We start from the raw sequence: 26557 nt of genomic DNA, 5'->3' as shown, positions 1-26557 counted from the left end.
TGGAGGAGTTACAGATAGTGAAGAGGATTGTCAAAGGATACAACGGGATATAGATCGATTGGAGACTTGGGCAGAGAAATGGCAGATGGAGTTTAATCCGGACAAATGCGGGGTAATGCATAATACAGGCAGGAATAATACAGTAAATGGCAGAACCCTTAAGTGCATTGAAGGGCAGAGAGATCTGGGTGTACAGGTACACAGGTCACTGAAAGTGGCAACGCAGGTGGATAAGGTAGTCAGGAAGGCACATGGCATACTTGCCTTCATTGGCAGGGGTATTGAGTATAAAAGCTGGGAAGTCATGCTGCAGCTGTATAGAACCTTGGTTAGGCCACACTTGGAATATTGCGTGCAATTCTGGTCACCACATTACCAGAAGAATATGGAGGCGTTGGAGAGGGTGCAGAGGAGGTTTACCAGGATGCTGCCTGGTCTGGAGGTTATTAGCTATGAGGAGAGGTTGGAGAAACTCGGATTGTTCTCACTAGAGCGACAGAGATTGAGGAGCGACTTGATAGAAGTTTACAAAATGATGAGTGGCATGGACAGAGTAGATAGTCAGAAGCTTTTTCCCAGGGTGGAAGAGTCAATTACTAGGGGACATAGATTTAAGGTGAGAGGAGAAAACTATAGAGGAGATTATGCAGAGGGTAGTGAGTGTCTGGAATTTGCTGCCAGAGGAGGTGGTGGAAGCAGGTACGATAGTGGTGTTTAAGAGGCAGCTTGACAAATACATGAATAAGATGGGAATAGAGGGATACGGACCCCGGAAGTGCAAAATATTTTAGTTGACGGGCAATATGATTGGCGCAGGCTTAGAGAGCTGAAGGGCCTGTTCCTGTGCTGTACTTTTCTTTGTTCTTTGTTCTTTGTTCTAATCATTACAATGTAAAAATTGGCCAATAAGATGGATTTGAAGGCAGGTGACTGAAAGCTTGGTTGAAGAGGTAGGTTTTGAGGAGTGTCAGAAAGGAGGACAGAGAGGGGAAGAGGTTTGGGGAGGGAAATCCAGAGCTTAGGGCCCTGGCAGCAGAAGGTCTGAAATTAAAAAAAATTCGACTGGGGTGCGTGAGCTGCACAGCAGTGAGCGGGTTGTAGGGTCGCCAACTTTGGTTGGAATTATTCCTGGAGGTTTCATCACATGAACTCCTCCCTCCAGCTGCCCAACCCCCACCCTCCCGAACATCTCCACAGTCACGGTGCAGAGCAATTCAATAACAACTGGGAAAGGAACAGACATTTTGTTACCTGATTGAAGGATTCTTGACTCTCAGTCAAACAACCCTTTTTTACTTCATCTCCAATAATTTTATAACCAGCAAGCAAAAGTCTTCAAAGAAAATGATAAGAAAACGCTTTTAAAAAAAATGCCCCCCATGATTTTTTTCCCCTGGGTTTTGCTCCCAGCCCGAGTCCTGGGGATTAATCTTCTGAAGGCTCCAGAGCGTTCCTGGAGGCTCGGCAAACCAATTGCGGACTGAGTTATGTGAATGGGGGTGACCCTCCCCAAATACCCTAACCTCACAAACTCTGGGGTGGCGGGGAGGGCAGGGGTGGTGATCCAGTCTGCTTCACAGAAGGTAATCCCTGTCCCGTCACAATGATGGCAGTGGAGCTGGATCACGGGGGAGAGAGGGTGGAATCTTATGCCCCCCCCCACCGTGTTGGGTTTGGCGGTAGGAGGGCGCTTAGTTAGACGGGAGGGTGATAGGTGGGGATCCTGACACCTTCTTGCCTCCACCCTGATTAAGTCCGTTAATGCCCACTTAAGGTGCTTATCCTGCCACGGCTGGTATTTAACCACTGGGCCGTGGGTGTCGACTTCGCCATGTGGGGAGAATGACGAGCAAACCTTGTGGCCTTGCTTGTGGGCTCGGGGTGGGGTGGACGGGGGGAATGGAGAGTGGAAATGGGGGGTATGGGTTGGTGGGAGGGTGGTGTAGGTCTCATCGTCCAAATGCACTCAGTGCCTGGTCTAGGGACCCGGCATTGGAAAGGTGGGGGGGGGATCTGAGAACCACCTGAACCCGGGTCTTGCTGCTGACCTCCCTTACCCCCTTCCCAGCGACCCATCCCACCAACCCCATCTCCCATCACTCACCCTGTGTTTGGGTCTTTCCTCGATCCAAGGCCTCAGGTGGGTGTTGTACTGGCAGTGGCCACAGCCTCCGTGGTGGCGTTGCTGAGTACAGAAGAGCTGCTGGCCTCAGATTGGCCAACAGCTTTCGGTGGGCGGGACCTCTGTCCCTAGGTCCTTGATCTTGGGGGAAGGCCCACTGCTGGCTTGTCAAGTGTCTGATTGGCACGAGGTGTGGGGTGCTTTTCCGAAAAGGGGCGACATGGGGGTTATTGCTGACCCTCCAACCAGCAACCGAGACCCTCGTTGGCCTCCACAAGATTTCGTTCATAACTCCCAGCTGTGAAACCAACCAGAATAATACGCATTAAACATGCTTTGTCTTAAGTAGCCTTTTGTGTTTACTAGCTAAATAATTCTTTTCATGAGGACAACAGCCTCTCTGAAGAGCCTGGGCTAGAATGTGATATTTTACCTCAGAGCTATTCCTCTATTAGATTTGAGAAGATAACGCAGTCTGAAAATGGGAGCAATATCTCACCAATCAGCAGTAAGATGTTATCAGCACAAATAGGTGGCTGGCTCACAACTGGAAAATTTGATTATCATGGTTGCGTAAAGATTCTAAAATATCCTTCCTGATTTTTTTTTCCAATCTATTTGTAACAAGCTGCAACATTATTTTTTTTTTTAACCAGTAAAATTTCATTTGTCAACTGTTGCATTTCTTTTCGGCAGACGCACAGCCTGGCTTCCAGATGTTGTCGGGGGATGGGATCTTTTTGTGCAAGGGGTCTGGCTGAGTAACCAGCTTGCATGATGAGGCAGGTTTGGGGAATCTGTCAATGCTCTCAGGCCTCCAGTTAGGATAGCAGCTCCGAGCCGGAAAAGGCTATCAGAGTCCGATCTTCGTATCTAAGGAAAACCTCGCCATTTCCGGTGTCCTTTGCTGCCTGAGGTCAGATTGGAATAGGAAGGTCATTGATGGGTTCCCCCACTCCATTTTAACATTCCCTCTGTTTGCTTTCCACTAAATGGAGTTTGCTTGGATTGGGACCACTGGGTGTAGTGGGAAACTTTGAGGTGCAAGAGCTCTAAGAAAACATATTGGCCATATCACTTCTAAATCTACCATTACATTGTTTTCCCATGTAATATTCATTTGAGTCCCCAATCATCAGTAAAATGATGCTTTTTAAGTGAAAAATATTGACGTTGGTAGGCATTTCATTTTGAACCATGTAGTATTTTGATTCATTAGTCTTTAGCATAGCTAGAATTTCATTACGCAACAGTTTAACTACTTAATTCAAGCCTATTAAAAACATGAACTACAGAAAACTTTACTTACAGGATATGGAACAAAACTGGCTAAATAGAGTTAAGATACAGATCAGCCATAATTTAACTGAATGACAGAACAAGCGTAAAGGGCTGAATGGCCTACTCTTGTTCCTATGTTCCTATCTAGATATGTCAATGAATGGGGCTTGGCACATGTGCAAGCTTTCATGCATCAAATTCTTTCTCTAGTCAAGTCAAACTAGTCCAGACCTTAAAGAACTATTAGTCAGCTAAATTAATGGCTCACATAGTACCTCTCAGATTATCTACAGCATTCCAGGTTAAATGTCATCAGGTCCAACACCCTAATCAATCTTCAGTGTCTCAAAACCAAGCCAAGGTCATTTATGCATTTACATTTAAGGAGTCAATATCTAAAGCATTTGTACTTACCACTGTATCATGTTCAACAGTGAAAATGAATACGAAATAAATATATTTAGCATTTCAGCCATATCCTACTCCTCAATCCTAACCACCGTGCTAAATCTTTCAAAGGACCTATGTAGCTTTTCTGGCCCCTAACAGAACATATAAAGATTTACCATGGAAATGCCACCTAATCAGTTGCTTTTTTTTCCCCCAATGCATCTTTGGCATTCAATTATGGCTTTAGTTAACTTCAGCTGCATCTGATACCTATACGTGCAATCTTGCCATTGTTTTATACTTTGTGAAATATTTACTTTTGAGGCTACTTTCCCTATGTACCTTCATTGAGACATCTAGATTTCGGCGTAGCACATACTCTCCTACTTATGAAAAGGACACCACAAGATATTCTGACTATCTATTTAAATAACTGTGGTTTTCTTCCCTATTACTTATTCCATCAACCAGCGCATCTCAATCCCCATTTCTGAAACCTTTCCTGAAAGTCGAGCCCATTCTTACAGCAGTTATGAAGTTGTCCGCAGCAGTAATTTTCACAACCACGTGGAATCTGATGATACGGTGACCATTGACATGATTTGAGGGGTTGTTCGGACATGAAATGTTCTCACCAGAAACAGTGGCAGGAATTGAACGCATCATAACTTTCCTATCTGAAATTATTAAAAAATAGAGGAGTATGGGTGATAGGATGACATGGGTAGTTCTTTCTGAGAGTTGTGCCATTACAATGATGGGCCGAGTGGCTTCCTTCTGCGCTATAAAATTCCACGTTCCCACAATATCATCCCAGTGATTTCATGCCGCTGATCAAATCCATTACTTCCCAACATGTTGAGTAAGGAAGAAATTCTTGCCTGCACCCACAACTATCTTTTCCCTGCCATCCTACCTACTGAATAAGGTGACACACCTTCATTTCTGACCATTTATCATTGTTTCATAATATACAAGGCCTTTTTGTTTCGGGTATTGTAATTGTGCCTCGGTTAGGACAAATAAAGTGATTGGCAGAACTTCTGTGGTCTAAAGAAACCTATGTATTCCTAGAGAATTTGGCTTTACAGTCTTGATCCTTATAAAATATTTATTAGGTTGGGAAGCCCAAAGAGGTCGCAGCCCTGCTGGTGCTGAGATTCCATAATAGAGGCCATTGCCTGATTTATTCCCATTTGTGATAACATAAAGGAAAAAAGAGCATTAATCAAGAAGCCGAATACATTGTTCTTTCTGAGGGAAAGCAGGCTTGAAGTGGACTGACTTGGTCTCGCCTCAGTGCTAGGGTGAGGGATTTACCTGCAGATTGCGCTTCCCTCTCCCAGTGAACTGGTGGCGCACTCCTGTACGCCACATCCGACTGTGATGGCGGCCATCTATTGAATGCTTCCAGTGTCCGACTGCATCGCAGTGCCAGGCAGCTCCTCCCTGGCTAGAGGCAGCTGTCAGAATTGGCTCACTCCTAAAGGAGCGGGCTCGTTTCCTGGTTACAGACGAGTCTCCCACCCACACACTCAGTCTTTCTCACTTCCACACACACGCTCACTCTCTCTCTCTCACTCTCACACACACACACCCATTTTCTCACTTCCCCCCACCCCAACGCACACGGCAGTCAGCCTCTTCCTCCTACACCCAACCCTGGGGCTCCGCTCCGTTGTGTCTCACCCATGGGCCTCGCAGCCAGTCTCTCCCCCCTGGGTCCCTGGGCCTCCACTCCCCTGCACTCGGCTCCCCAGGCCCTGGTTGGAGGTGCCGGAGTGCCACTCCGGTGCGCTCTGGCAGCACTACACCACTGACTGGGACCTGGAAGTCAGAGCCAACAAGACAGAAGAGGGTACAAAGCTTGCACTAGGATGACTGGTGTATGGAGCAGTTGGTGGTCAGAAGGTTCTGGGTTTAAGTCCCACTCCGGGATTTGAGCACAAAAATCAGGGCTGAACCTCCAGTGCCGGGACTGAGGTGGTGCTGCGCTGTCAGAGGCGCTGTCTTTCAGATGAGGGCCAGAATCTTGCGTCCCGAGGCCAGGTGCATGCCCAGCCCGAACAGGTGTAAGGTCGCGCAAGATGCTTCAGGTGAGTGTCCCGAAGTCATCATGCACTCGCGCGATATTTCACCTCAGTGGGCGTGCGCGCAGGAGCTGGAAGTGCGCCCACTGACAATTAAGCGGGTAACTAAGCTCAGTAAAGGCCCAGTTGTCAGCGACTTTTCCTGGCCTGTACAACCTTATGGTTGGCGGACGGGCCAGTCAACCAGGTGGGCTTTACCTTTTTGCTCAAACCTCATCCGAGGGCGGGATGAAACCTCTGTTGGGATTTAAGAAAAAAAGAAATATCTGGGGACCGTTTTCTTTTAATGATTTCGGGTGCTTGGGTGTGCCGCATGGACATTTTGTTCAGCATTTTGGTGCTTTGTTTTATTTTTTTGGCAGCCTGCAGAGCGCTGAGACATCTGTCTGCCCTCGGGGAGCTCAGTGGAAGCGCTTACCCACACCTGCCCCCCTGCCCACCCTCTACCTGCCCCCAAAGGCAGCGCTGAGCCTTTCTCCGGGCGTGTTTCTCGCTGGCTGGACGTTAATTGGCCAGCCACCGTGAGACCGCGCTCATAGCGCAGCGAGAGTAAAATTCAGGCCAAGCTGTTAAACGGAGGTTCCCTGCACTCTCGGCTGGATGTCATAGATCCCATGGCAATATTTCAAAGACGGGCAGCTGACCTGGCCAATATTTATCCCACAATTAACATCATTAAAAAAATAGCCAGATTATCTGGTCATTATCGTAGAGTTGACAGCCTACGAAGTACTTTTGAAGTGTAGTCACTAACATGGCAGCCAATTTACACGCGGTAAGATCCCACGAACAGCAATGTGATAATATGTTTTTGTGATGTTGATTGATGGGTAAATATTTGCCAGAAAATTGGGGATAACTCCGCTGGTCTTCTTGGATAGTTCCATGGGATTGTTTGTATCCACCCAAGCCAGCAGACATTGTTTAACATCTCATCTGAAAGACTCGGGGCAGAATATTGCGCTCGTTGGGCGGGCGCACACCTGACCCGAATGGGCGTAAAATGACGCACGATGACGTTGGGCGAGTGTCCTGACATCACTGCGCACTCGCGCGATATTTCAGTTGGCGCACGCGTGCCGGAGTTGGCAGCATGCCCACTGACTATTAACAGGCCTATTAAGGCCAACATTTTTAACTTCTTTATTTTCAAAATTCTTCAGCTCCCTGAGGCAGCTCTGTGCCTCAGGGAGCTTTTAATGCCTGCACCCCCGCGCATGCGCACACTTCCGCCCCACTCTGGCAGCGCTGAGCGCTGCAGCGCACATTTCACACTGGCTGGCCGTTAATTGGCCGGCCAGCATGACATCACTTTTGGAGCCCAATCGCAGGCGTTGGCCGGCTTCCTGACCACTCCCGGACCCGGCCGCCAAGCCCACTGACAAATCCTGGCCCACGTGTAGTTTCTCTATCACTCATCCTGCGTACTCCCTGCAGTCTCTCTCCCCCAATAGTCCCTGGGTGGGATTTTCAGGCCCCACCCACCCCTGGCATCATCTGACCCTGTCAATAGTCAATGGACATTTGGCTGGGCCACCACATCACCTGCAGAAGGTCTCATCACAACAGGGGCTGGAAAATCCCAGCCTCTCTCCTGGAGTGAGACTTGAACTGGGGGCCTTCCAAATACAGAGGCAGGAGCACCCTCTGACAGTGCAGCATTCCCTCAGTACCACACTGTCAGCCTGGACTTTTGTGCTCAGGTCCTGGAGTGAGGCTTGAATGGAGAACCTCACAACTCAGAGGTAAGCGTGTTACCCAATGAGCCACAGCTAACACAACGCTCCTCGCCTTATAAAATATTATATTCTTCAAGTCCATGTGGGCAGCACTGTGTGGAAAACTGTTCATAAAAATCTAAAGAGCAGCGACAGGGGAAAGCGATTTAGCCCTCCTAACTCACTTGGAAACTGATTTCTAGGCTGTGCATTTGGTTTCTACTTATCTCCTCCTACTACCTCCTTAATCAAAAACTTGATACGTTATATTTTTAATTTTGCCTCAGAACCTATGCTAATATTATAATAACAACGTGAAAAAGATTCAATGCTTGCACAATAATCAATTGTTTGTGCTTTAGGAATTGTTCCAGAAAGCTTCTTCCACGACTGTCAGCACTTGATAATGAGGTCAAGAACACAGGATATTTTTGTAACCACATTTTGCAGCAATATCTCAGAGAACAATGTTATAAAGCAAGCACGTTGTGTTGTATAAAAGAACACCCATTTAAGATTTTCCAAGCAGCTAGCTTGCAAACCTACATAGACATTGGTGCAAGAATATTATGTTTACCAATTACATGATATGTTATTCAAGTGATTATATGTTGTGAAACAATCCTGTTTACACTGAGCAAAGATTAAAACGACAGAGAACAAACAGAACTAACAGTGCAACCTGTTTGGTCAAATATTTATTTTATGTCACTAAAGTTTCAAGCAAATAAAAAAATTACTGTTGAAGATTTTTTTTTTGTGCGAGTTGTAATGAAAAGATCATGTTTGCTTTGTGCTTTCCCAGTCCTCACCCCGAACTTTAGTTACTGAAGGAGTGAATATTGTTCTGTGGCTAGCCAGTAAAAATTGACCTGAACTAGTGTCCCAGCCAATTTTCCCTTCTGGACTTTTATACAGCCGCAGATATCTGCTCTCTATGGTTTGCGATATAAACCAGGTGAAAGCTAAGATTGACTCCTTTGGCTTATTGCCAGCATTATCCTCCATAATTCAGTTCATTAAAGCAGCATCCAGCCGGGTTACACAGAGCACCAGGCCTCAGGGCTGACCCTTGCTGACTCTCAGCCATCACAACGGTCAATATTTTAAGATTGATTTATTCCCCGATAGTGTTCTTCTCTAAATCACTCTTATGTGGCTCCTGCTGGAAAGACCCTGGGCGGAATTTTGCCTTAGGTTTGCGAGATTGGCCGGGGGGGCAGATGGGAAACTCGGTGGGCAGTGCTCCGCGGTTTTACGCTGGCGGGCCAATTAAGGCCTGCCCAGAGTGATATGCAGCTTGGCAATGAGCGTGAAGGGGTGGGTGGAGGCCTCTACCAGAGCCCCTGGTAGGCTGGGCTGACACAGAAGGACGCTGAAGCCTGGTCAGTGGAAACTACTGCAGGTGGGTGCGGCAGGCGGAAGGGCAGGTCGGCGGGCTTTCTCGGACAGGATTTCTCTTCGTGCTGCCACCTCCTCCAGAGACACCCCCACCACCACCTCACCAAAAAGGCCTGGGAGGAGGTGGCATCCAGGGTCAGCAGCCACGATGTGGTGATGCGCACATGGGTCCAGTGCCGTAAGTGTTTCAACAATCCCCTGCGATCGGGAAGGGTGAGCACCGGGTTGGCCTGGGTCACTTTGCAGAGCAATTAAGAGCTGCCCAACCTCCCCTCCCTTCCCCCCGGGAACCTGAGAGGTGTTAGAGTGTGAGTGGCAAATGTCAATGAGGCAACATCTGGCCGAGGGGGGTGAGCCCTGGCTGCTTGGAATGAATGTCTTGTGACTCCAGAGTCACGAATCGGCTGAGCCCTGCGAGATGTTCCTCAGGTGGGGTTGGCCAGGCTGTAATGGGGCTGCAGGTACAGGGTGGATTCATCAATGCTCCTCTGTCCATTCAGGAGAAAACATCCCATAACAATGCCGAGAGGTCACACCCTCTCTGTCAAGCAGGCGCTAGCGGATACCAGCACCTCAGTGGGCATAACATCGCCATGTAGTCTATTGGCGCACAGGGGTGAGGGCACTCCACACTCGCTTGAGGGGCAGGTGGAGGCAGAGAGTGCCTAGGGCGCTGGAAGTGCTGGAGACCAGGAACATGCTCAGTCGGTGGCTGATGATGAGCCTCTGGAGCCGTCCTTGAGGCAGCAGATGCTGGATGTCCAGCAGGGAGTGCGGGAGGATCTGGCGGAGATACATGAGGGAATGCCTGCCATGGTCTCCGTGTTGGAGGAGTCCCTGTGGAGCATAAGCGCTGCGTTGACCTTCATGGCTGAGTGCACTGCCTCCTCCATGGAGAGAGTGGCGACTCTCATGGAGAGGCTGCTCCCGGAGCTGAATCAGGGATTCCTGGGGATGCGCTCGGACCTGCAGCCCTCACACCGGCAATGACCTCAGGTGGTCAGTGTCAGTGTGGGAGATGGATTGGGCACCCAGTACCCCAGCTCGGTGCCCGTCCATCAATGGTGAGCAGGGCGGTCCAATGTGACCTCACGTTGGTGCACGAGCTGCCTGTTGTATCTGTGGGCTCCTCTCAGGGCACTCTGGATGAGGGCAGCAGCTCCTCCGCCCTCTGCCAGTGACTGTGGCTCTGATGAGGCCACGGTGACTGGTGAGATGCCAGCCGTGGCACTGGCCACTCCCTCCCAGGTGGGGCCAGCACAGGCTTCACAGGCCAGAGGACACCCGCCCAGGTCATCAAGATCAGCAAGAAAGCAGAGTGAGCAGGGTGTCTACAATGCCAGTGCCAGCGAGGGGTGAACCCCTAGAAGTAGCATCCGCAAGTGAAAACTTAAAGCACCTTAAGCACACCACGGCCTTATCATGGGTGATGTTTGTTTCCCCCATTTTTCCTTACATTTTTTAATGGTGTGATGGAAAACACTGGTTAATGTTAATTTCTGCAATATTTCACATTCACAAGTAAATGAGATGTTATTTTGTTCAATTGGCCTCTGGCTGCTTCATTTGTTCTGTAGGTGCAAGGTAGGCCATGATGTTATGATGGACGTGTATCTCCTGAAACTTTATTGCAAAGGCACATAGTGTATGTTGTTGACCAAGGAACTGGTCCTGTCAGGGATCGAGTATGGGGCCTGCAGCCCTGGTATGTGGTGGTGGTTCTTATTTGGTTGCCTAGCTGAAGGAGCGTTGGATCAAAGCATCCCAGGTATCCCTGCCTCCCTGGGGGTTACCTAGGTCAGTGTCTATGACCTCAGCATTCTCCTCACCGTGCACATCATCAGACTCACTACTGGACTCATCATCTGTTGCCTGTGTGTCAAGATCTTCTTCCTCCATTGGGTCCCCCTTGCCTGTGCCAGATTGTGGAGAGCACAGCATGCAACCACTATCTGGGGGGTATTGGAGTGCACCCCTGAGCGATCCAGGCATCGGAAGCGCATCTTGAGAAGACCGATGGCTCTCTCCACCACAGACCTTGTGGTGCTGTGGCTCCAATTGTACCGTTGCTCGGCCTCTGTTCTTGGCTGGTGGAGAGGTGTCACGAGCCACCTTCTGAGGGGATAGCCCTTGTCACCCAGCAGCCACCCATCCAGCCGGGCTGGAGCACTGAAGAGCCCCGGCACCCGGGAGTGTCTGAGGATGTAGGCGTCGTGGGAGCTGCCTGGGTGCCTTGCACAGACTTGTACAATCAGCATCCTGTGATCACACACTATCTGCACGTTCATGGAGTGGAAGCCCTTCCTGTTGATGAAGGCACCGGGCTCACCTGCTGGCGCCTTGATGGCCACATGTGTACAGTCTATAGCACCCTGGACACGGGGGAAGCCAGCAATCGTGGCAAAGCCTCTGGCTCGCTCAGTCTGGCTGGCCTCGTCCGTGTGGTAGTGAATGAAAGTCAATGCACACCTGAACAGAGCGTCTGTCACCTGCTTGACACAACTACGGACAGCTGATTGGGAGACACTGCAAAGATCTCCCACTGACCCCTGGAAAGAGCTGGAGACATAGAAATTGAGGCCACTGTGACCTTCAGCGCCACTGGCATAGGGTGTCCACCCACCCAGTTGGAGCTGATCTCAGGCCCAATCATCTGACAAATGGAGGTCACTGTCTCCCTGGAGAGGTGGAGCTTCCTTCGGCACTGCACCTCTGATATATTGAGGTAGCTGCTTTGCCACCTGTAAACCCTGGGCAGGATAGTGGCCTCTTCTGTGGCCCCTTCTGCCTTGGCCTTCCTGTTGGCCCTGCACCTTTTATGGCTGCACCTCTCCTCCAACAGGTCCCTCCCTGGAGGCTGCATTGGGACACCTGGCCTCCTCTCCCTTCTACCCCCTCTCTTCCCCCTCAGAGGAGGTGCCTCCAGCAGAGAGCACAATCCCTATTACCAGGGTAACAGAAGGCTGTCCATACCTGGAAGGCCCCACAACATGTGAATCCTCCAGGGGCCTCACAAACAACACTGAGCCCTGAACCGAAGCCTCTTACTTCCCTGAATGCAGCTCTGAAGTGAGATGAAGCTGTCCTGTTCACAGAAGCAACCAGCAGCAAGTGATATCCTGCACTCCTCACTAATCGCTTTGACAAGGCCACTGACCCCTCTGATCCCGCCCGTGGATGAGGTTCGGCTAATTGTGGGCTGCCCGCCTGCCAATGTGACAGCCTAAAGATCGGATGGGCTCGGTAAAGTCAGAGACTAATAGTGTCTCAAGGGCCTTAACTGACCACTTAATTAATGGCGGCTGCGTCTCCATCTCCGTCTCGCACCCGCCTGGTGAAATTTTTAAAAAATGAATTCACAGGATGTGGGCTTTGCTGGCTGGACCAGCATTTACTACCCATCCCTAGCTGCCCCTTGAGAAGGTGGTGGTGAGCTGCCTTCTTGAACTGCTGCCGTTCCTGTGGTGTAGGTACACCCACAGTGCTGTTAGGAAAGGACTTCCAGGATCTTGACCCGGCGACAGTGAAGGGATGCGAGAGTGCGCGTTGACATCAACACGCTCAGCCGACATCAACGTCCTTCAGTTAACGCTCAAGCGGGTTGGGCGCACACCTGACCACCGGGCTAAAAATTCTGCCCTACGTGTAGACAATGGGTGGAGCTGGGTTTGAGCTTGCCTTCAGCGTCTCCGTGTCTGCCAGTGCTTAGCGTTTCAGTTCACACAGTGAGAAAGGCTATGCATGCCACAGGGTGGTTGATGCCCATGCGATCATACCTCAGCAAAGAATTAACAACTTTCAAAATTTGTAAAGAGAATTGCTCCCCCAAAAATTTGAGTCGGCTAGATTTTATTTTCTTTATTCATGGGATGCGGGTGTCGCTGGCTAGGCCAGCATTTATTGCCCATCCCTAATTGCCCCTGAGATGTGAACATTCTTGAATATCTGCAGCCCATATGGTGTAGATACACCTACAGTGATGTTAGGCAGTTCCACAGTTTTGACCCGGTGACAGTGAAGGAACAATGATTTGGTTCCATGCAGGATGGCGAATGGTTTGGAGTGGAACTTGCAGGTGGTGGTGTTCCCATGCACCCACTGCCCCTGTTTTTCTAGGTGGTAGATGTGTGGGCTTGGGCAATGTTGTCCAAGGAGCTTTGGCGAGTTGCTGCAGTGCATTTGTAGATGGTGCACACTGCTGCATGAGGCGGAAAGAGTGAAAGTTTAAAGTGTTGGCTGAGGTAATGATCAAGAGGGTTGCTTTGTCCTGGATGGTGTTGAGCTTTTTGAGTATTGTTGGAACTGCACACTTCCAAACAAGTGGGGAGCATTCCATCACACTCCGGATCAGTTAAGGAAACACAAGAGCTTATGAGGCAGGAAACTGAAGGTCCTGGAAATGGACCTGGGGATGGTGAATTCGGACAGCACTTGGATGATAACTTCCATACTTGAACCATTCAATGACACTGGCCGTCAAGGTTGGCAGGTTATTCAATTGTGAGGAAGGTTTCGGGTTGGGGTTGGAGGGCTTCATGGTGGTAATGAATCCTATCCACACCTGCTTGCTTCCCAGAAGTGTCATGACTGGATTCAGGACTGGAAGTCCACCAGATCCTTTCCTTTTTCAGAACACTGAAGCCAAATATGGTATCTACCCTGGCTGAGAACCAAAGGCATATCAAGGACAAAGCCTGAGTCCATCTAATGGAAATAAAAAAACGTCCTTTAACATGGATGTGATTGGGCTAATTTGAGGACTTGAGACAAGGAAACAGGTCTCATTATATTAATTTCCATAACATTTCTTTGAAAAGTAAATTATTATTTTCATTCTAATGTTTCATCAGTCGCTGTAGCCAAGAGCTGAGCTGGATTGACTGATCATAAACAATATCAGCGCAAATTCCTAATGTGAAGATAATTGTTATGGATCAATCAAATACCTGGCAAAGATCAGGTGACTCATTGCTGTGGAAACTGTTCAATTAATCCTGTGAATGACCTGGCAGTGTTGAAATAGAATACTCTGCAGTTGCAGACTGTACTGAGAGATGAGTTCAAACTGTACAGAAACCAGGTGTCAAGGAAGCAAGAACATCACACTGAGGTTATCAGTTGGTTAGTGTTTTCACAAGTGCAAAAGATGTTGACTCACAAGCTCCCACTGGTTTACTTCCGAGGGGTATTCAGGGAAAACGTGGTCTGGTGATAATTATACAGAACAGATGGTGCCAGGTTTGATCCCGAGTCTGTGATGGGTCAGCCTGAGGACTGGTCAGAGCACAACGGTTGGCCTCAGTCCCTACTGGACTGAGGATGGGAATAAAAAACTCTGGAGGATTCCTGCCCCTGACTGCTGGCTTGAGACCTTGTCACATACAGCATGCTTTCTCTTATGCATATTATGTAATGGTTATTACACCATTACTTGTAGCACTTTCCATATTTGAAATAAAAAGGTCACCAGGATCTCACCCATTACATTTTGATAATAGAAGTTATTTCACATTAGAAACATAGGAACATAGAAAATAGGATCAGGAGTAGGCCATTCACTGCTCACGTTCCCAGCAAGTTTTGTGTCATCAGCAAACTTGGAAATATTACATTTGGTTCCCTCATCCAAATCATCGATCTATATTCTGAATGCTATTTGTTTTTTAGGAAGCTGTATCTACAATTGAGTAGCTTTCCTTATTTTCCTTCCTCTGTTTTGTGTTCTCCCTCTCGTGCCAGTGCTGTCTCTGGCCTGGATATCAATCTATGGGTACTGGCCACCCATCATTGGGGCTTCTTGTCTAAGTGGCCATCCTTCATGTGTGAGCCTGGGCAATCAAGGCCAGGAGGCTGCGGACTGAGATTGATTCTGTCCTTGCTTGATGTCCACATCTTCCTTGATTCTCATCTGGAACAGAAACCTTTGCTGATTTTGTTCATGCTAGTCTCAGGTTCTGCAACTAACTGGGGAACTGGCTGGGAACAACTGAATGGTCACTCTGTGGCGGAACTTCCTCTTTGGCTCCTGGGAATAAAGGCAATGGCCTGGGTAGATGACAAGAGGAAATTTGGGTCAGGAGCATCACTCTCCTGTTTCACAGTGCAACCGATTTTCCTCCTATTTATTTAGGGCTGCATATCACAAGTCCCAGAATGGAGAAGGTTGGGACAATCATCTGACCCAATCCCTGTCAATTACGTATATTGTTGAGCACACTACTGTGTACAAGCTACTGTTTACACACATAGGGCAGAATTTTCCATTGTGGGGGGGTGCGGGTGTGAGTGGGCATGGACCTGATTGCCGCCCGTGATCGGGTCTGCGCCGCCATTTTTTGTGGGTGGGCCACTTAAGGCCTACCCAGCGTATTTGCCGACTCCCGTGGGTAGCGGGAGTGTGTGGGCAGAGACGGGGGTGCACAGACCACCGGGTCCAATGGTGACCTCACAGCCTGTTTAAAAGATAGCCTGGCAGCCTCCTGTAGGCTGCTGACAATGGCCAGTTCGAGGGCGCATCACAGGGGGCTGGGTGAACTGGCCAGGCTGCAGGGTAGGCCAGATGAGCCGGGCAGGCTGCAGGGTCTCGTACAGGAGCAGGCCAGGCTGTAGGGTCTGCCCCACGAGTAGGCCAGGCTGTAGGGTCTGCCCCAGGAGTAGGCCAGGCTGTAGGGTCTGCCCCAGGAGTAGGCCAGGCTGTATGGTCTGCCCCACGAGTAGGCCAGGTTGTAGGGTCTGCCCCAGGAGTAGGCCAGGCTGTAGGGTCTGCCCCAGAAGTAGGCCAGGCTGTATGGTCTGCCCCACGAGTAGGCCAGGCTGTAGGGTCTGCCCCACGAGTAGGCCAGGCTGTAGGGTCTGCCCCAGGAGTAGGCCAGGCTGTAGCGTCTGCCAATATGCCCCTTGTTTTTCAGATGACTGCCTTGCTGCCCTCCTTGAGGAGATGGCAGCACGGTGGGAGGTGTTGGTTCCCCACACTGGGAGGAGGAGGAGGCCCTCCCTGACATGACGAAAAGTGCCTGGGAGGAGTTGGCAGGGGTGGTGAGCTCCCGGGATGTGGTGTGGAGCACCTGGATCCAGTGTTGCAAGCGTTTCAATGATTTGTTGCGCTCTGGAAGGGTGAGTACCATGTTGGCATTGGGCACTTAACTCAGCAGGTAGCCTTAGCCTTTGAGTCCCTCCCCACCAAGTCTTACTGTCGTGACTGCATTGAATCATGTTGGGCATTTTTCCTTCGCTGGGTGGGCAAGCAGATAGTGCCCATGCTTAGATCAGCCTGAGTGGTTCATGAGGAGATGAGTTCTTCCCCACACCATGTGTTGCTCTTAGTTGCACATGACTAGTCTGGGGGTAACCTGCAGCAGATGCAGCTAGGCGCATACTCAGAACTCCAGCACATGTGCAATTCAGGGTGATGAGATGGTGGAAGGGGAGCCTCAAGATGTCGAGGCCCAGAACTATCTGCTGCCCTTGACGCTGCACATAGCTGTGCACCCTTGTTATGGGGGCAAAGACTGTGTGGTTCCTAAAGTGATGTCCGCAGAATGTGTCCAAGGGGCCGTTGTGGGGGATTGGGAGCAGGCGTACTATCTTTGTGTGACTGATCAGCAATTGTGGGGAGAGGAGGCACTGGCAGCCTTAGATGGGTCGCTGTAGTTGGTGTGTGGTGTGCGCGTGCAGAGTACATGTGCGATTTGCCATAATGAATGGTGTTCTCTCTTTCTCAGGAGAAGAATGCTCATAATGCCTCAGAGTGTGCGAGCACTGGAGGCGGCCAGGCCCACCTCCTCATGTTAAGCCACTTCGATCAGGAGGTCCTTCAGCTGGAGAAGCGGCATGAACCCAGGTCAACTGGTGTCGGTGAGACTGGGGTGGCTCGGCCAGGTATTTGAGATGCGCAAAGTCCTCCCAACATCCATAGCACTGATGATTGTTAATTTGTTATCGTTGCAACTTTGTTCGGTCACAGAGTGATAGAGTCAGAGGTGTGCAGCACAGAAAAAGGCCCTTCGGCCCATCGAGAATGCGCAGGTCAAACACGTACCTAACTATTCTAATCCCATTTTCCAGCACTAGGCCCATACCCTTGTATGTCATGGAATCGCAAGTGCACATCCAAATACTTCTTAAATGTTATGAGGGTTTCTACGTCTACCACCCTTTCAGGCAGTGAGTTCCAGATTCCCACCACCCTCTGGGTGAAAAAATTCTTCCTCACATCCCCTCTAAAACTCCTGCCCCTTACCTTAAATCTATGCCCCCTGGTTATTGTTCCCTCTGCCAAGGGGAAAAGTTCCTTCCTGTCTACCCTATCTATGCCCCTCATAATTTTACACACCTCAATCATGTCCCCCCTCAATCTCCTCTGCTCCAGGGAAAATAACCCCAGTCTATCCAATCTCTCCTCATAACTAAAACTCTCCAGCTCAGCCAACATCCTGGTAAACATCCTCTGCACTCTCTCCATTGCAATCACATCCTTCCTATAATGTGTATTTCATAACTGCACACAATACCATAGCTGTGTCTAAGCAGTGTTTCCTACAGTTTGAACATTACCTCCCTGCTCCTATATTCTATGCCTTGGCTAATAAAGGCAAGTATGCCATATGCCTTCTTAAACGCCTTATCTACCTGTCCCACTACCTTAAGGGACCAGTCGACATGCACATCAAGGTCCCTCTGATCCTCGGTACTTCCCAGGGTCGCACCATTCATCATGTACTCCTGTGCCTTGTTTGTCCTGCCCAAGTGCATCACCTCACACTTCTCTGGATTATATCCCATTTGCCACTGATCAGCCCATCTGACCAGCCCGTCTATATCCTTCTGTAATGTAAAGCTATCCTCCTCACTATGTACCACCCTACCAATGTTTGTGTCCATTAGTTCTGGAAGGTTGAGCGCATAATGAGCCAGGGGGACAGGGGTGAAGTGTGTCACTGTGTGCACGCTAACTGATCCACTGTCCTTGATGTTCCTTCCAGCATCGTCAGAGTACGGCCGGCAGGAGGAGCTGCAGATGCCCCCTCTCACACCTGAGGGCCCTCAAGTTTCACCTGCGTCACACCATTTCAGCAAGGCAGGCACCAGCGCAGATACTAGATCCTCGGTGGGTATTGGAACATTGGCTAGTGTCCCAGGGCGCAGTGGAGAGGTCACTTCACAATCGCTGGAGGAGCTGGCAGAGACAGAAAGTGCTGATGGCGACAGCAGCTGGAGGGCTGCAGGGCACCAGGCACATGCTCAGTCGGTGCCTGATGATGTACCTCTGGAGTCGTCCGCGATGCAGCAGCTGCAGGAAATGCGGCCGGGTGTGTGGGAGCATCTGGGGGAGATACACGAGGCTGTGCTTGGCTTGGTCTCCGTGGTGCAATGAGCTTCATGTCAGAGCGCCATGCATCCTCCATGGAGAGAGTGGTGACTCTCGTGGAGAGGCTCCTCCAGGAGACCTGTCAGTGCTTCCTGGGGATGCACTCTGACCTCAGCTGCTCACTGCCAATGTGGGAGATGGTCTGGGCACCAAGTGTCCCAGCCCGTTGCCCATCCATCCACGGTGAGCAGGGAGGTCTGAAGTGACCTCACGTCGGCGCAGCCGCTGCCTGTTGTCTCTGCGGGCTCCTCTCAGGGCGCTCCAGATGAGGGCGGCAGTTCCTCTGTCCCTCTCCCCAGTGACCGTATCACCCGGTGAGGCTGCGGTGACTGGGGAGATGCAGCTGTGGAACTGGCAGCTCCCTCCCAGGCGGGTACAGCACAGGCTCCACAGGCCAGAGGACGACCGCCAAGGTCATCGAGGCCAACAGGACAGCAGAGTCAGCAGGCTGGCTCAGAAAACACTCCCAGCGAGGGGTCAGCACTAAGACGTAGCACCCGGAAACAGAAACGTAAGGAACATTAGGCGCAGCACGGGTTTCTCACTGATGCTTTTGTGTTGGCCTGAGATTAGGTCCTTAGGATTTTTTTTTTGCTTGATTACAGTGTTGTTTAATAATTGGGAGAACTTCTGATTTGAAAATTAAAATTCAGATGTGTGACCAGGGCTGAGGGTGGCTCCTTTGTTCTGCATGTGTATGTTTAAGAAAACTGTCATGAGTGTTTGTTTGGAGATTCAAATTTATGTCCAAAGCCCTTAGTTCCTGCTGATGACCTGGCAGGTTTTGCATTTAGGTGTCGAGTACGGATGCGTCAGGCAAGACTGGTCCTCCTGATCCATTAGTGTTGTGCTAGCTGAAGGTTCGTTGGATTAAAGTGTCCCTGCCTCCTTGGTTTAGTCCCAGATCAGCGCCTAGCCCCTCATCATCGCCCTGTGCCTCGTCATCTTCAGAATCAGTGCTGGACTCATCGTGTGCAACCACAGACACTGCGCTGACATCTTCATCATCCACTACATCCCCCCCTTCCAGCACAAGATTATGTAGAGTGTAGCATGCAACCACTATCAGTGTCACGTGATCTGGGGGGTACTGAAGTGCGTCCCTTGAGCGGTCCAGGCATCGGAAGTGCATCTTGAGAAGGCTGATGGCTCTCTCCACCTCAGCCCTTGTGGTGCCGTGGTTCCTATTGTACCGCTGCTCAGCTTCTGATATTGGATGGCAGAGAGGCATCATGAGTCACCTTCTAGGGGGATAACCCTTGTCACCCAGCAGCCAACCACCAAGCCAAGCTGGAGCACTGAAGAGCCCCAGCACCTGGGAGTGTCTGAGGATGTAGGTGTTGTGGGAGCTGCCTGGGTACCTTGCACAGACTTGTAGAATCAGCATCCTGTGATCACACACTATCTACACGTTCATGGAGTGGAAGCCCTTCCTGTTGACAAAGGCACTGGGCTCACCTGCTGGCGTCTCGATGGCCACATGTGTACAGTCTATAGCACCCTGGACATGGGGGAAGCCAACAATGGTCGAGAAGCCTCTGGCTCGCTGTGCCTGGCTTACCTGGTCCCAATGGTAGAGGATGAAGGATAATGCACACCTGAACAGAGCACCTATGACCTGCTTGACACAAGTGTGGACAGCTGATTGGGAGACACTGCAAAGATCACCCACTGAGCCCTGGCATGGGGTGTCCACTCACACAGCTAGGAGAGATCTCAGGGCCAATCATCTGACAGATATAGTTGACTGTCTCCCTTTGACAATCGGAGCCTCCTTCGGCACTGCACCTCAGACATATTGAGGTAGCTGCTTCGTCGCCTGTAAACCCTGGCAGCAGGATAGTGGCGTCTTCTGCAGCCCCTTCCGCCTTGGACAACCTCTGGGCCCTGCGCCCCTTGTGCCTGCGCCTGGCCTCCCAAAGGTGGCTCCCCTGGAGGCTGAATGTTCACTCCTGGCCTCCTCCTTATTCTAGCCCTCCCTTCCTCCTCAGAGGAGCTGCCTTCGGTAGACATGGCAGAACCCATACCCAGGCTAAGGGGAGGTCTCCTGGAAGCTGCAGGCCCATAAAAGGTTCCTGACTGCAGAGTGCTGACCTGAAGATTAAAAGTACGGAGAAAGCTGCTGGAACTCGCTCTGAACGGCTGCAGATCACACAGGCCAGTTTAAAACACATTCTCCAATAAATACTCCACAAAGCAGAGTGACGACCCCACTGAGCGCTCTTATCCCCGCCCGTGGATGAGATTCATATAAAAGTCTCCTACCCGCCTGCCCGTTGCGCCCGTGCGCCAACCCGAAGATCGCACGGCCTTAACTGACCCGTTAATTAATGGCGAGCGCGTGTTGCACTTCATCGCGCACCCGTCCAGTGAAATATCGCGATGGCGCGCTGTGAGGTCGGGATGCTCGCCTGAAGTCACCACGTGGCATTTTATGTGCGGACGTGCGGGACCCACCACCCACACGTCAAACCGAAAATTCTGCCCGCAATTCCTATTATTTAACCATCCTCCCGCTGCATTCTACTGGAGAAATAATCAAACTGTGTCGTTTGCTATAATATAGGCCCTGTAAGTCCCACCCAGACACTGAGCTGACTGAATGGCACACAGAATGTTGTCAATACTCAAGTTGTTAATTTAAATGGGCTCCCTTGTGGGTGGGTGTGCACTGTGCTCCTCCCATGTTTCTCTGTATGGTATACGTGCCCTCTGGGGAACGAGAAACGGGACAAAAATGTTTTTAAAGACATGTTTCGCTGCTTTGTGTGTAGTTTAGAAAATCAAGCTTCACCTTCAACTTGAGAATCCCCGCTGGAGTTAGTGAGATAGGGAAATTCTACCACCGGTCTTACCTAGGCTCACTCCATTCCTGTCTATGCTCAAATCACAATCAATGGTGAAATGAAAGGCAGTCACTAACAAAACTGAGAAGTCAATTTCCACCCCGTTCAGAAGTTATGATGAAGTGCTAGGCAATAGCATCATTTTAGTTCATCTCTTGGCCTAATATATATGAAAATTGTACTCTGGGGTACTCACCCTTACTGATTAGAGGATTTCAAGTTTTAACCTCATTTTGTGCTGAGTTAGCTCATCTCAATAAGGGACCATTTCAATAAGGGAACACGTCCATAAGGGAGCACCTCAATCCCAGTTGGATTCCAACAGTTTAAATATGAGGGTGATTCTGTGTTCTGCCACTGTCTGTACGAAGGTGGTTCATGGGCCCTAAATTTACTGTGGAATAAAATTGAGTGAATAGAAAGTCATGAATCTTTTTCATAAAATTGATTCTCAGGTAATGGGCGTCACTGGTAAGGACAGCACTTAATGCCCATCCTTAGTTGCACTGTGCAGGTGATGATGCAATTGTATGATTTGCTAGGTCATTTCAGACAGTAGTTGAGAGGCAGCCACAATGACGCGGACTGGAGTCACAGATAGACCAGACTGGGGAAGGATGGCAGGTATCGTTCCTTAGAGGACATAAACAAACAAGTTGACTTTTTGCAATGATCCAACGCCTTTGCAATCTCTGTTTTACTGATACCAACTTTTTATGTGCAGATTATTAAACTAAGCGCAAATTCACATTGTCAGAGTATCTGGACAAATGGGGAAAAGCACTGGAAGTCAGAGGTGTAAAGATCAGGAGGCCAAAGACCCAATCTATGGACTGTCAGTTGGAGCCTAGGGAAGAGGACCAGGTTGAAGGTGTAAAGATTCTCAGTGAAGACTTGGAGAAAGTGAGTAGTTTCAAGTACCTGGGGTCAGTGGTGGCAGAAGGTGGAATTATAGAAATGGAAATTAAGCAATGGGGTAGCTAGTATTGGAGTAATTGAATTAAGCTCAGTGGGGTGCTTTGTGATGGAAAAGTATCTCTGAAACTGAAAGGAAGAATCTTACAAGACAGTTGGGAGACCAGCCTTGTTATAGTGCAAAAACCTGGGCAACATCAAGAAGAGAGAAACAATGAGTGGGTACTAATGAGATGTGGATGCTGAGATGGATCTGTGGAGTAACGAGATCAGGAACCAGCACAACAGCCGGTCAGTGAAGATTGTGAGAACGTCGAAGAAAGAGAGGAAACGTGGTGAGGCGAGTGATAGAGATTGGGCTGCCAGGAAGAAGGTGAAGAGGAAGGTCAAAGGGTGGCTGGTGAGAGGCTTAAATGCAGCAGGACTGGAAGAAGAATGGGTAACTGCCTGGAGGAGATGGAGAATTGTGATCAACCAGCATTGTGGTGATCCCAAATAAAATGGGAGAAGCTGAAAGAAGAAGATGATTAAATAATCATTTGGTAGTACAGAACTTGAGTGCTGCTGAAAAAAGAGACATGTTGAAGCTTTTCATCTTGCACCCATCAGGATACTTCGCAAGTATACCAATATAAGGGGAAAACAACAGTACATGCAAATGTGCCGCACTGAGACCCTGACTGACAATCTTAATTTATACTGTATGTGAAGAGAGCGCTGATTGGTTGGCAAGTGGACTCTGATTGTTAGAGACATTGCCATGGAGAATGCACCAATGATTATGACTGATAGTTAACTGCCAAGCATTGTTTGAAATTTAAACCAGGCAGGTTGACCCTGATTAGTCAATGCATTGCCCTGAGGAATGAGTCAGCGAACGGCTGTCACTTATTTTGTTTACCTGAAACAGGCACAATGTGGGTGCATGTTCTTTCCATCTTTATTCAGTAATGCTCAAGTTCTGTACTACCAAATGACTATTTAATCTTCTGCATTCAGCTTTTCCCATTTTACTTGGTGTCACCACGATGCTGGTTGATCATCCTTCTCTGTCTCTGCCTGTAAGTCACCCATTCCAATTCCAGTCTTGCTGCATTTAAGCCTCTCACCAGCCACCCTTTGGCCTTCCTCTTCACGTTCTTCCTGGCAGCCCAATCTCTATCACTCGCCTCACCATGTTTCCTCTCTTTCTTCGACGTTCTCACAATCTTCACTGACCGGCTGTTGTGCTGGTTCCTGATCTTGTCCATTCTCGTTACTCCACAGATCCATCTCAGCATCCACATCTCATTAGTACCCACTCATTGTTTCTCTCTTCTTGTTGTTGCCCAGGTTTTTGCACTATAACAAGGCCGGTCTCCCAACTGTCTTGTAGATTCTTCCTTTCAGATTCAGAGATACTTTTCCATCACATAACATCCCACTGAACTTAATTCAATTACTCCAATACGAGCTACCCCATTGCTTAATTTCCATTTCTATAATTCCACCTTCTGCCACCACTGACCCCAGGTACTCGAAACTGCTCACTTTCTCCAAGTCTTCACCAAGAATCTTTACACCTTCAACCTGGTCCTCTTCCCTAGGCTCCAACTGACAGTCCATAGATTGGATCTTTGGCCTCCCGATCTTCATACCTCTCCAGTATTTTCTCACAGGGCCATGTGTGTTAATATATGTAGCTTCCAGTACATGCAAATGTGCCGCACTGAGACCCTGACTGACAATCTTAAATTGGTTCTTAGCCTAATTCTTAGCACATCGAGGATTATTTAGCAAACGTAGTGCAATCATGGAATCACATCTAATGTTGGACACTGCGTTTTGAGTTTTGCAAGCGCAGGCTGGTTGGGTACAGTCCGTACCTTGCCCGTTGTGAACAGCAGCTGGGACATGCTGTTTTTTTCAGCAATACTCAAGAAGATTAAACTGAATTCAAAATTCTCAAACTTTGTGGCATTTAGACTCCTATTATCTGAAATAGCCCTGCAACATAACCACAGCGTCACCATTCCTACATCCTACTAAAACCTCAGTGCAGTGTGCTCACTGAGTTGTGGAATCAGCCTTCTGATTTATTTGGGATGTGTGAATGAGGACAAGGTCAGCTCACTTGTGATGACCCCCCTGGTTTATTAGCAGGTTGCTGCTCTCGCTGGCACACGGATGTAGAAATATCCAATTAGGGTGACACTGGTGACTTGCCTGTGTCCAAGGAAATAAATATCTACACCATGGACTGCATCAAGTGGGGAGTGAACTGGCCTTAAAGTTAAATATATTGAAGCTGGATTAGCAGAGAGCTTACTGATGTCTTGATGATTCTCGTTCTTTCATCCTTCTCTCCTTTGTTTTGTTCGGTCACCCCTTCAGGGCTTTGGCCCTGCTCGCGGAATGTTAATTACTGTCTCACTGCTGCTACAATACTAGCTTATATTGTTTTAAACATTTAGGGGTTATTAATCTGCTTGCCAGTGATTTTAATGCCCCCTGAGTGCTATGTGCACAATGTCTAACTTGGTATCAAAGCGCTGAAGGGCAATAATAACAATGGTTTTTGTTTTTTCCCACATGGCTTTAACAGCACTGTAAACTTTTAACCTGTGGCTCAACAACAGCAATTATTCCAGTTATCCAAGTAGATCCAATATATTTTACCCTGGCACCAATTCTCAAATTGTAATATATAGATTAACCTGAGATTTTCACTCAAGCTCAGTTCAGGCCTTAATGTGATGAGAATTGTTTTTTTACTATCACGTGCAATAAGTAATGTTAACGGCCAAATCTGTATTACTAGTACACATACCTATTGATTGGTCAGCACATATTTGAGGCTTACTGCAGGTACTGCAAACTCACTTTGCGTATAGTGCATTATTCTGAACGCTTACTGGCATATGTACGCAGCATCTGCAATTTGAGAAGTGGCAGCAGGGTAGGGCAAGCTCCACAGGAATAATACAATATCACCAAGACCTTCAACACACCAATGGGACTCGACATCTAGAATCATGAATTACAATTCCATCGAAAGTGGTCAGCAGCCACCATGATAGGAGGTCCAACCTCTATTTAAAAAAAAAATGGATTTTGAGGACTGGCTAGGAAGAAGGAAAGAGGAGATTTCAGCGAGAAGACTCAAACTATTTTACATAAGAATGTAAAAAAGATTGAAGTGAGCTGAGGCTAATGGGTCTTCAGCCCCAAATACAATTGCTTTTACCGTGGTTTTACAGAAGTTCTTGGGCTGTTGGATCCCCATGTGATTGCAACCATAATGTGAACTTCCAAGATTCATTATGTGAAAGGTCGCCAGCAGGACCCAGTTAAAAATGAGTGTTTCTGGTGCCAGACTTAGTAAAGTTGGCATTGCTGCTAGGAACACAAACATTGGAAACTAGTTCTACAGGCACTCCAATAAAAGGCTAATGTAAAAGCAGTTTATTCCGCCATAAACTGCCCTCTGTCTCACTACAAGTGCCTGTCTCCACTACTTTAAAGAGCACCATGCTCCTTCCTCTATCTCCCTAGTAAGGAAACTTTAAGCTATTCTATTAATAGTCTATCTAGGAAATTGTAGTGCAGCTGTTCCCCGTGCAGACAAAACGTTACAGGCAAATAAAATGGTACATAGGTAATACACATGTAACTAGTAATCCTCCCTTCAGTCACGGGTAGTTTGAATATCAAGGTGCTTGAGTAAAGCAGAAGACTATTACTGGTTACGCCAATGTGATCACCAAAGTGCTGGCCAGTCTGACTAATAAAGCACATCTGTTATCCCAAAAGTATAATAAGCTGCAGGTGAACCATGCTACAATGTGTACCTCTGGTTGATGTCAGATTGTGAAGTGCATAATGTTATCCATGTCCTTGTTCAGCAAAAGAAAAGCCCAGTTAACTAATATAATAAAAGCAAAATACTGCAGATGCTAGAAATCTGCAACAAAAACAGAAAATGCTGGAACAACTCAGCAGGTCCAACAGCAACTGTGGAGAGAGAAAAAGAGTTGATGTTTCGAGTCCACCTGGCTCTTCCTCGGAGCGTCCGGACTCCTTTCAGGTCCGAATGACTCTTCTCCAGACTCTTCTTCAGATTCTTCGTCAGCTCCAAAGAAGAGTCATGCGGGCTCGAAACGTCAAGCTGTTTCTCTCCCCACAGATGCTGTCGGATCTGCTGAGTTGTTCCAGCATTTTCCGTTTTTGTTACCCCAGCTAACCATCCTGTTTTTCGTCTTCTCACACTGACCCTGCTGCAGACACACGGGGAGGTGTCAGAAGAGGTCAGAGTTGGGATCGCCTGATATGATGCTACTGCTGGAGTTGTCTCCCATTGCCCACTCTCTGTGGTCACATGTAAAGGGAGCCACCTGGATGAGTTACAGGAGGGCAGTGGTCTCCAAATTGAATAGTACCCCCAAGTG

Source organism: Carcharodon carcharias, chromosome 19 (genome assembly GCF_017639515.1).
Source record: "Carcharodon carcharias isolate sCarCar2 chromosome 19, sCarCar2.pri, whole genome shotgun sequence".
In the NCBI taxonomy this organism is placed as follows: Eukaryota; Metazoa; Chordata; class Chondrichthyes; order Lamniformes; family Lamnidae; genus Carcharodon; species Carcharodon carcharias.
This window is presented reverse-complemented; position numbering follows the sequence as displayed.